Source organism: Rhinoraja longicauda, chromosome 1, assembly GCF_053455715.1.
Source record: "Rhinoraja longicauda isolate Sanriku21f chromosome 1, sRhiLon1.1, whole genome shotgun sequence".
Classification (NCBI taxonomy): Eukaryota; Metazoa; Chordata; class Chondrichthyes; order Rajiformes; family Arhynchobatidae; genus Rhinoraja; species Rhinoraja longicauda.
The window spans coordinates 23423770-23436108 of record NC_135953.1 but is presented as its reverse complement, the minus strand read 5'-3'; the positions used below and the strand labels follow the sequence as shown (position 1 = coordinate 23436108).

The 12339-nt window shown below is 40.8% G+C and overlaps 1 protein-coding gene across 3 annotated transcripts in view; it reads left to right on the top strand.

Annotated features, from left to right (window-relative positions):
- dym (dymeclin) overlaps positions 1–12339 on the top strand; it is a 247668-nt gene that overhangs the window by 129437 nt on the left and 105892 nt on the right. The window lies entirely within an intron of this gene.

Here is a 12339-nt window from a genome sequence, read left to right as displayed (position 1 = left end):
GTATTTTGTTGCATATCCTTTGCATGCAATGACTGCTTGAAGTCTGAGATTCATGGACATCACCAGTTGCTGGGTGTCTTCTATGGTGATGCTCTGCCACGCCTGTATTGCAGCCATCTTTAGCTTATGCTTGTTTAGGGGGTGAGTCCCCTTTAGTTTTCTCTTCAGTATATAAAAGGCATTCTCAATTGGGTTCATATCAGGTGATTGACTTGGCCACTCAAGAATTGACCATTTTTTAGCTTTGAAAAACTCCTTTGTTGCTTTAGCAGTATGTTTGGGATCATTTGTCTTGCTGTAGAATGAACCGCCGGCCAATGAGTTTTGAGGCATTTGTTTGAACTTGAGCAGATAGGATGTGTCTATACACTTCAGAATTCATTATGCTACTACCATCAGCAGTTGTATCATCAATGAAGATAAGTGAGCCAGTACCTTCAGCAGCCATACATGCCCAGGCCATAACACCCCTACCATCGTGTTTCACAGATGAGGTGGTATGCTTTGGATCTTGGGCAGTTCGTTCTCTCCTCCATACTTTGCTCTTGCCATCACTCTGATATAAGTTAATCTTCGTCTCATTTGTCCACAAGCCCTTTTTCCAGAACTGTGGCTGCTCTTTTAATTACTTGTTAGCAAACTGTAACCTAGCCATCCTATTTTTGCGGCTAACCAGTGATTTGCATCTTTCAGTGTAGCCACTGTATTTCTGTTCATGAAGTCTTCTGCGGAGAGTGGTCATTGACAACTCCACACCTGACTCCTGAAGAATGTTTCTGATCTGTCGGACAGGTGTTTGAGGATTTTCTTTGTTATAGGGAGAATTCTTCTGTCATCAGCTGTGGAGATCTTCCTTGGCCTGCCAGTCCCTTTGCGATTAGTAAGCTCACCAGTGCTCTCTTTCTTCTTAATGATGTTCCAAACAGTTGATTTTGGTAAGCCTAAGGTTTGGCTGATGTCTCTACCAGTGTTATTCTTGTTTCTCAGTCTCATAATGGCTTCTTTGACTTTAATTGGCTCAACTCTGGTCTTCATGTTGATAAACGGCAATAAAAGTTTCCAAAGGTGATGGAAAGACTGGAGGAAAGACTAGGTGCTGAGAGCTCTCTTATACCTGCATTAAGGAGGCAATTAAACACACCTGAGCAATTACAAACACCTGTGAAGCCATGTGTCCCAAACATTATGGTGCCCTGAAATGGGGGGACTATGTATAAACACAGCTGTAATTTCTACATGGTGAAACCAAAATGTATAAAAACTCCCTTTATTAAAATCTGACAATGTGCACTTTAACCACATATGATTTTTTCTATTACAAATCTCAAATTGTGGAGTACAGAGGCAAATAAATAATTGATGGGTCTTTGTCCCAAACATTATGGAGGGCACTGGATATATATCAACATTAATGTCTTCAATACATATGTGATTTTAAGTTTTAACAAGCTTCACAGATGGAGAAACATTCCCTACATCTATCAGACTTAAATATTGTTTATAGACCCTTGTGTCAGATTTCCCCCTCGGGCTTTTTCTCTTTAGTGAAACCTCCAACCTCTTGTTATTCATGTTGAGTATATCCTTTACATGAATGTAATAAGGCAGGAATGCACTAGTTATTTAAAAATTCTCCTGTGACAAAGCAATGTGCTCTTTGCACAAGCTATTTTCTGGCACCCGAGGATGTCACAGGCAAAAAGCTGCTGAATTTGTGCTCTTTTGTTTGTTACTGGTAATTTTGAAATCTTAATCTTTGTGGCCAAGTTTGAGGATGACACGTTTGAGGAAGATAGATGGAGAGTTTTGTTGAGAAAGCAGGGAGTCTACAGAAGGACTTGGACAGGTTGGGAGAGTGGGCAAAGAAGTGGCAAATGAACGACAACGTAGCAATGTCATGCACTTTGGTATAGGGAATAAAGGCGTAGACTATTTTGTAAATGTGGAGAGGATCGTAAAATCGGAAGCACAAAATGACTTGGGAGTTCTGGTGCAGGATTCCCAAAAGGTTAATTTGCATGTCGAGTCAGTAGTAAGGAAGACAAATGCAATGTTAACATTCATATCGAGAGGACAAGAATAAATGAGCATGGATGTACTGCTGAGTCTTTATAAATGCTGGTCAGGCCACATTTGGAATACTATAAGAAGTTTTGGCCCCCATATCTGTGGAAGGATATGCTGGCATTGAAGACAGTCCAGAGGAGGTTTACGAGAATGATCCTGGGGATGATTAGGTTAACATATGAGGAGTGTTTGATGGCTTTGGGCTGTACTCGCTGGAGTTTAGAAGGATGAGGGGGGATCTCATTTAAACCTACTGAAAGGCATACCTAATGAAAGGCCGAGACAGAGTGGATATGGGGAGGATGTTTTTAATCGTGGGAGAGTAGCCAAAGGGCACATCCTCAGAATAAAAGGATGTACCTTTACAATGGAGAGAAGAAGGAATTTCTTTAGCCATTAGGTTGTGAATCTGTGGAATTCATTGCCACAGATAGCGTTGGAGGCCACGTTAAGTGCAGATTACTAGGTTCTTGATTAGTGAAGGCGTCAAAGGTTACAGAGAGAAGGCAGGGGAATGGGGTAGTGAGGGAAAAATAGATCAGCTATGATTGAATTGCAAAGCACATTTGATTGGCTGAATGGCCCAATTCTGCTCCTATGTCTTATGGTCTTAAATGAAGTAGCTGCATTTATTAGGTTTTATTTTAGTTTGTTGGGTCTATTGCCGACAAAAACCTTAACCGAATGAGCCTCGCATTAATGCTCTCAGTAAGAATAGAGCAGCGATTGCATCTCTCTTTTGAGCGGCAAACCTCCTGACACCAAGAAGTATTTCCATCATCTACAAAATTCTAATTTCCAGACTAAAAGAGTGCTGCCATACTAGCAGTTAAAAAAACAATGCCACCCAGCAAAACACACCCTTTGTGAATGCCCACCACTCGATTCATCCTTTCTATGGTCAGTAAATCACAGCTGTCATATCTTTATTTGCACAAGGCATTGTAGTAATTCATCAAAATAGTGTGGTTCTATAATATCTAATGCTAAGTACGGCAAAGGTGCAAGATATTAGAAATATCATATCCACAAGTTACACATTATCCACAAGATAACCTTTGTATATCTGAAAAAAAACCCTACTTATCTTATTCCAAGATGGGATAACAATTAGCATATAGAATTGAAGCTGTTCAATGAAAATGATCACTTCTGTGCCATTCAGAAATGGGCAATTTTATGTTCTAAGCTTATTGGTTTCTCAATAGATAGCATGTTTTTAATTTATTTCTCGGCATAGGAATATTGATGACAAGGATGGACTTTATTGCCTATTCCTACTTTCTGTTGAGAAAGTGCCAGTAAGCCACCAATGTGAAATGCTGCAATGCTTCTGGTGAATGCTGTTGGATGGGGCGTTCCAGAACTTGGACAGAACATTGATGAAAGAACAGCAGCATCTTTGCCAGTTAGGGTGCTGTGCCATTTGGAGAAGAGTTTATGGTGATAGTGTTCCCACGCTTCTGCTGCTTTTATTTGAGTAGCGATTGTGGTTTGGAAAGTGCTTTTGGAGTAATCTCAGTGGAAAACTACAGTGCATTTTGTGGGTGGAACCAGTGCAGCCATGATTCGTGTATGCTGGAGGGATTGAATGTTCAATCTTAATGGGGTGGTAGGCAAGTTGATTGCATTGTCCTGGATGTTGTCAGTGTTTTTCAGTGTTGGCACTACAGTCATATACAGTGATAAGTTTTCTATGAACCTTTGGGTATCAACAAGTGAGTCACTTGTTGCAGGAGATGCAGTCTCAAAAATACTCTTGAAGCCATAGCATTTATGTGACTTATTCAACTGAGCTTCTGCTATGGAGGATCAATACATCATTCATGTTCATGATCCTAGACAATGAAAATGCAATTGAATGTCGTGTGTAGATGGTTAGACTCGGGTATTATGGATTATTATTAACTGCACATGTGTGCACAGTATATCTTGACACTTATCAGGCCTTTTAAATGTTGTCAAATTGTTGTTGCATGCAGACATAGCCTGCATCATTTGCCAAGAAATTGTAGATGATCTTTCCATCATGCAATCATCTACCCTCCTTAAGTGATGATGGTAGGTGAAACTGCTTGTTTCTCTGACACACTGCTCTGAGGAACTCCTTCAAATGTCCTGTGTCAAGAGCTGATCTCCAATAACCACATTCAAGTTTTTATTTTGCAAGATGTAATTTACAAATACTTGAGCTTTTTAGCTTTGGTGCCCATTGACGTTAAATTTTACAAAGGCTTCTTGATGGTATACTCTATCAGACACTGCCCTCGTGTCAGGGCTAGTCATTTTCACCTCAACTCTGAATTTAGTTGTGTTGCCAGTGTTTGAAGTTTGCGATGAGCGTGGAGGCTGAGTAGACCTGGAAAAATCAAAAGTAGTAAATCAAAAAGTTAGTGAGAAAGTGAATGGTGAAAGATCACTACTGACGACATCTTTCAGCTCTTTACTGATGATTGAGAGTGGAATTATTGGTGGATAATAAGTCACATTGGCTTTGTCTTGCATTTTGTGAGAGGACATACCAGGATAATTTCCATATTATTTGGTAGATGCCAATGTCGTACCTGCACTGTAACAGGTTGGTTGAAGGTATAATTAACTCTGAAATGCAAGTCTTCAGTGCTACAGCTGAGTTATTGATTGGTCTGATAATATTTGCTGTAACCAGTGCTGCAACCTTAAATCTTGATACTCCCAATCCTAATACTGTGTGGACTGACGGAAACTGGCAGAAGAAGAATATAGAAACAAGGATTTGCAGATGCTGGTTTACAAAACAGATATAAAGTGCTGGAGAGCTCAGCAGACCACGCAGTATTTCTGGAGAACATGGATAGGTGAGGTTTCACATCAAGACCTTTCTACAGACTGATTGTGGTGGGGGTGAGGGAAGGAAACTGAAAGAGAGGAAGGCGGGACAAAGCCTGGCAAGTGGTAGGTGGATACAGGTGAGGAGAGTTTTGACAGAGTTGGACAAAGGCCAGACATGATAAGACAAAAAATGTGAGATAAGGATAGAAGAGTTGCAAATTGTGAAACCAGACGAAGTGTCGGTGAAAGGGGAGGGGGAGGGGAGAAATGGGTGCGAGTCCAGGTAGGGCACAGGGAAGGGAGGGGGAGAGAAAGAATAGGGGGCTGGTTGGCTAGTTGACTAAAATTGGAGAATTCAATATTCATGCTGTTGGGTTGTCAGTTGGCCAAGTAGAATATGCGGTGCTGTTCCTCCAGTTTGCCTATGGCCTCACTCTGGTAATGTAGGAAGCCCAGGATAGAAAGGTCAGTGTGGGACTGGGAAGAGGATTGAAATGGTTATCAACTAAGATATCCAACATGACCAGAGAGTCTCCAGAGAAGCTGACTGACCCACTGAGTTACTCTATCACTTTGTGTCTATTTTTGGCAGAGGTAGGTCGCTAGAGAAAGCAATGTTAGATCATCAACTCAGCACTTATGAGCAAGCACTGTTGCAAATGTTTTGGATGGGTCTTTTTAATGTTATGCTGGGCTCTCTATTGCTAAAGATCAGAATATTTTGGAATTGGGTTGTTTTTCTTCTTCCTCTATTAGATGCTGTTTGTCATCATTCATGAGATAGACAAATTCTTGATTAGAACGGGTGTCAAGGGTTTTGGGGAGAAGGCAGGAAAATGGGATTATGAGGCAGGGGTCATCCAAAATTGAATGGCGGAATAGACTCAATGGGCTCAATGACATAATTCTACTCCTATAACTTGTGAACTAGTGAATTTATGACTAGATAAGGCAGGATCACAGATGCATTGATTGTGGGATAATTATATGATCTATTTATTGCTTGCTGTTCAATACACATGTATTCCTGTGACATACCTGAGTCCTGTTGTCACTTCTGCTGTTCCCAGCATGACCCACTGCACCCCAAGATTGATCTCCTGACTTAATTAAAAAAGTAAAGCATGGGATATGCTGGGACACATTTATAGGTTCAGGTGGTGTACATTACAGTGTTGCTGATGGTCCACAGGGCTCATGATTGTCCACTTTGAGCTGCCAGGTGTTTTGAGCCTTTGGTTTTGGCAGGTGCTAATGGCAGTGATGCAGCCGCAATGTTGTTATTTAATCTCACTGCTGGCTTGCCAGGTTGTTGGATTTTCACGAACGTTTTGCCTCATGTAAGTGACAAATTTAGTTGTATCACCAGTGGTAGTGAGGTATTTTTTTCCCTTTTGCAGTAACTCCTTGAGGCTCAATTTTTTCTAGTTTATTTTGCTAGAACCTATGATTTGAAACAGATTTTGCGGAAATGATTATTTTGGTGGTAATATATATTCAAGATGGAAATGTAGTAAAGCCAACTTTTTTTTTGCATTTTATTTATTTTACCAAAGCACTCCAAACTCTAGCAATCTTGTTTTGCTATATACCATACTGTGGATGCCCTAAACAAATTGATGATTCTTACTTTTTGTTAATTTACGAGATATGTGTTTCAGTGTCAAGTGCTGTACTTGTTGGCCATTCTTAATTGTCTTTGAAAAGATGGTGATAACCTATTTTATTGAACCATTGTATTTTCTCTTGCAGGGGTATTCCTTCAATATTATTTTACATAGAACATAGAACAGCATAGCATAGGAACAGGCCCTTTGGCCCACAATGTTTATGCCGAACATGGTGCCAAATTAAACTGATCTCAACTGCCTCAACATGATCCATATTCCTCTACTTACTTGCACGTTTATGTGCCTATCGAAAAGCCTTTTAAACACCACATTCGTATCTGCCTCGACCACTACTCCCGGGCAATGTGTTCCAGGCTCCACTGTTCTGTGTAAAAAAAAACATGCCCTGCATATCTCCATTAAACATTTTCCCCTCTCATCTGAGAGGTGTGCCCTCTAGTGTTGGATATTTCCACCCTGAGAAAAAGTTCCGACTGTCTTATCTTATGCTATAATTTTATGTAATTCTATCAAATCTCTCCTCAACCTCAGACATTCCGGAGAAAACAATCCAGGTTTATCCAATTTCTCCTTGTAACTGAAACCCTCTAATCCAGGCAGCATTCTGGTAAACCTCCTCTGCACCCTCTCCAAACTCTTCACATCCATCCTGTAATGAAGCGACCAGAACTGCGTGCAATACTCCAAATGTAGCTTTATAGAGCTTCATCATGACATCCTGACTCTTATACTCAATGTCCCTAGCAATTAAGGCAAGCATAATTGCTATGAGCATTGGGGAGAAGAGTCAGGAAGTCATAGATGCAGCTCTATAAGGCCACATTTGGAGTATTGCACGCCTTCTTTACCACCTTATATACTTGTACCGGCACCTTCCGTGGGCCATGAACTTGTCTCCAAGATCCCTCTGCACATCAATGTTGTTAAGGATCTTGTCTCCCCTTGCATTCAACCTCCCAAAGCGCAACACCTCACACCTACTCAGATTAAACTCCATCTGACATTTCTCTGCCTATTTCTGCAGCTGATCTATATTCTGCTGTATATTCTGACAGCCTTCCTCATTGTCTCATTGTCTGCAACTCCTTCAGTTTACCTGTCCAAATGTCTTTTAATCAAATTATTTTGTGATTGCGATTTTAATTGTGATGGAATAGTTTGTGACTTCCAGGATGTCAATTGGAACCTGTTACCTTTCTAGGCAGTTCATGAGGGCAGCTTAGCATCATTACATGGGCATTTAGTGGTTGGCATAAATACTGGTTTGCAAGTCACATTAATTCCTGAAACAAGAGTTACAAAGAAGACCCAATCTTAGAACTTTGTAGCAAACAAAAACAATTTCCCATGGTCGCCATCTTTGAGATCAGTGAGCACTGGTGATGGTGAAAACAGTCAGTTTCGAGTCATCCATGAATTAACTGCAGTGTGTCAACTCTCCATCTGAAGAAAGGTCTCCACCGGAAACGTCACCCATTCCTTCTCTCCAGAGATGCTGAGTTACTCCAGCATTTTGCATCTACTCTCCATCTAACAATATGGGCATCTATTATTGAAAATAAGATTATATTTTGGAACTGGAAAATGCTTTGCAGGTTGTACTTCAAGAAGAGCTGTTATTGCATGATTTCATATTTCAACTTTTAAATGCAGCATACAAATGATAACAAATTGAGTTTTTATTCTTGCATGCCTGAACAAGTGTTTATGGTAAAGTAAACTACTGTAATTGTAGTGTGGGAGACTACCGGAACACTACTACAAATTAAACTACAGGTCAAATAGACTAAACTGCGGGGAAGGTGAAAGGAAGAAATTACATAGAGAAGTTGTTTATGAGTGGAACACGTGTAGGTAGCACAGTGGTGCAGCGGTATAGTTGCTGCCTTACAGCGCCAGAGACCCGGGCTCGATGCTGACTATGGGTGCTGTCTGTACGGAGTTTGTACGTTCTCCCGTGACCTGCGTGGGTTTTCTCCGGGTGTTCCCACATTCCAACGACATACAGGTTTGTAAGCTAATTGGCTTGATATAAATGTAAATTGTCCCTAAGGTGTAGGATAGTGTTAATGTGTGGGGATCGCTGGTCAGTGTGGATTCGGTGGGCTGAAGGGCCTGTTTCCGCACTATATCTCTAAACTAAACTAAACAAGAAAACGAATTCAAGCTAGGATGTCTGTTTTACGAGATTAGTTGAAGAGAATACTAGAATCTGAACTGGTACCTTGGGAGTTAACCAACAGATGGTATATAAATTAAAGACTGAAATTAGGAAATCGTGGAATAAACTGTGCAGGAGCTTGCTATTGCCCATCATGTCTGTGCCAGCTTTTCCAAGGGGCTAAAATTCCATTCTTCTGCTTCATCGCCACATTATTGCTAGGACTTACCCCAGGTGATCACTATTGCACTTATTTTTCTAGACATTGGTTATCCTTTTGGTTTTATCACTAATTACTTTGGATGTAGATATCTGTGTTAATTTGTTCACTCAGTATATTTAAAATTATGAGTCCAAAAATTGACATATAATTCTTTTAGGTCAGCGGTGAGCAAAAACATTGCTGACCTATAAAAAGTTGAGAAAACATTTGGTAGATGTTAGAGATGTGCTTCTGAATATCCCTAACATGTAGGTAACACTAAAGTAGGTGGTATCTTAGACAGTGAAGATGGTTATCAAAAATGACAACAGAATCCTGATTAGTGGAGCAAGTGGGGTGAGCAATGGCGAATGGAGTTTAATTCAGATAATTGCTATGTGTTGCATTTTGGGAAGTCAATCCACAGCAGGACTTTCAGGGTGAATGGGGAGTGTTGTAGAGCAAAGGGATGAAGGAGTACAGGTACATACATCCATCTGCAAATTAATTGAATCATGAGTTGATTTTGCCATTTTTTTAATATGATAAGTTTAAGTATCAACCATTTTTCTTATAATTTTCTAAAACCCTGTAAATCTCTGAAAAATGTCTGTTTCATCCTCCGGGCATTCATTTCCAGTGATTCTGTGATCATCTCAGTGTAGTGTAGAAATAATTAATAAATGTTAGCAGAACAGATCAGAACACATGTACTGGAGGAATCCAACAGATATGGACGAATTTAATTCATGACAAGAATTCAAGAAGATGAGAACGAAATCCAGTGAGCGGATCACTATCACCCAAGAGGAAGGACAGGTGCAATGGCAAAAGGAACGACTCCAAGAGATGAGGCTCTGCTGATTCAGAAAAGTAAGAAGGATCCGAGAAAGATGAGCAAAGCCCTGAAGAATGGAGGCAGCATGAGTCTCAATAAGCCCAAGCACAGGGCGCCAATGCCTCATTGAAGTCATTCGTACAACCATGACTTCTAGCTGCTGCGATGAAGAAAAAACGATACTAGTGGGCCTTAAAATATAAAGATTGGACAAGGAAGGACTGGAGAAACGTGTTATTCAGTGACGAAAACCATTTCCTGGTTCAGCGCCAGCTCACATGTTTAGAGATCAGTTTGTCAAACATCCTGAAAAGATGGTCTGGAGTTGTTTCATCTACTACAGTGTTGGTCGGAACATTTTATGGAAAGATGAGATTGCTGCAATATATTGATGTATGTAGAAAAGAGCGGTGCCAGAGAACGAAAATACTTTTCCAGATGGATGTTGGATATTCCAGCAAGACCTTGCACTGTACCACACATCAAAAATGGTGTCTCCGTTTTTCCAACAGAAGGGGACATGTGTCTTGCACTGGGCTGGAAATTCTCTTGACTTGAATCCAATGTAGAATTTGTGGTCAATATCAAAGAGACACTGAAAGGAGAGGAGAGTACCACGAGACAGAAGCTCATCGAGGCCAGAATTCAGCTGCGGTACCGAGATGAAAAAATCCTCGGACCTAACCCAAACCTAGACGATTCCATGCCAAATTGTGCCAAATACGTGGTAAAGAACCATGGTGGACAAATAATATACTAAAGACATAATAGTGCGCTGATAATGAATAAAATATATCCTTGCGACATGGATATTAACTTGTTATATCCGAGTATATACTTGATTCTATTAATTTGCGCAAGGATATAGTTCCCTGAAAGTGTCATCACAGATAGATAGGGTGGTAAAGAAGGCTTTTGGTACATTGGCCTTCATCAGTTAAGGTATTGAGTATAGAAGTTGGGACGTTATGTTACAGTTATACGAGATGTTGTGGAAGCAGCATATTGTGTTCAGTTTTGGTCACTTTGCCATAGGAAGAATGTCATTAAGCTGGAAAGAGTGCTGAGAAGATTTATGAGGATGTTGCCAGGACTCTTGGGCTTGAGCTATAAGGAAAAATTGGGCAGGTTAGGACTTTATTCCTTGGAGCGCATGAAGCTGCAGGCTGATCTTATAGAAGTGTATAAAATCTTGAGGAGAATGCATAGGGTGAATGCACAGAGTATTTTACCAAGGGGAGTGGAACCAAGAACCAGAGGACATGGGTTTAAGGTGAGAGGAGAAAGATTTAACAGGAACCTGAGTGACAACCTTTTGTCTCAGAGAATGATGAGTATATGGAATGAGCTGCAGAGGAGGTAGTTGAGGCCAGTACTATATTAGCATTTAAAACACTCTGGGACTGGTACATAGGTAGGAAAGATTTAGTGCTAAAGGACAAATATGGGCAAATGGGACTAGCTTAGATGGGGCATCTTGGTCCACATGGACGAGTGGTCTGAATGACCTGGTTCTGTTCTGTGTGGTTTCGTAGCTCTATGACTATTGAAAAACATTTTTTCTATTGATCTTCAAATATGTTTTCATAACTCTGGACAGCATCTACATAGTATATTTTTTTAAAAGGTCATAATTGTGCATTGCCTTTAGACTCTGCATTAAGTAATGCTATTTGAGGAAGAATCATAGAGTTCGACAGCACAGGAGTGGGTCTTTCAGCCCACCATGTTTGTGATGACCTTGTTTCCTATCTACACAAATCCAATTTGCCTGCATTAGAACTATATCTTTCTCTGCCTTGTCTACTTAAGTGGCTGTCTAAATGCCTCTTAAACGTAGTTTCTGAATCTGATTCCACCCCGGTTCATCTAAATGTGCATTCCAGATATCACTCTTGCAGTGTAAAAATAAAATTACACCTCAAATCCACTTTAAAACTTCTTCCTCCCACTTTAAACCTATGCGCCCTTGTTTTTGATACTCCTAGCACAGAAAAAGTGCGGCCAGGGTAGTGTTGCCCTCTGAGGCAGCGACTCTTATAGATCCCTTTGATGGTGGGTAGATCAGTATCTGTGACGGACTGGGCAGTGCTCACCCCTTTTTGCAGTCTTCCTCGTTCTTGGGCTTTCGAGTTGCAACCCGTCAATATACTGTACACCTGTAGAAGTTCAAGAGAGTATTTGATGATATATCGAATCTCCTCAATCTTCTAAGGAAGTAGAGGCATTGATGGGCTTTCTTTATGATTGCGTCAGTGTGCTTGGTCCAGGATAGATCTTCAGAGGTATGGATGCCCAGGAATTTGAAGCTTTTGACTCTCCCCACCACCGTCCTGTCGCTGAAGACAGGTTTGTGGATCCTCGTCCTTCCCCTTCCAAAGTCCACAATCAGTTCCTTGGTCTTACTGACGTATTGAACAATTATGTAATTTTAGGCCACCACTTCTTGCATTCAACACCCTTTTGGTCCAGCCTGTTCTTCTCTTGGGATATACCCAAGTGCGGGACAGTTGGGTGCTTGTGCGGGAGTAGGAATACTAGACTCAAATTAACAAAATCAGGTTCAGGGGCTCAAGTTCAGGGGTTCAAGTTCAGTCCCAGGCAAGACCTCCAGCCCATAATGTTAGTC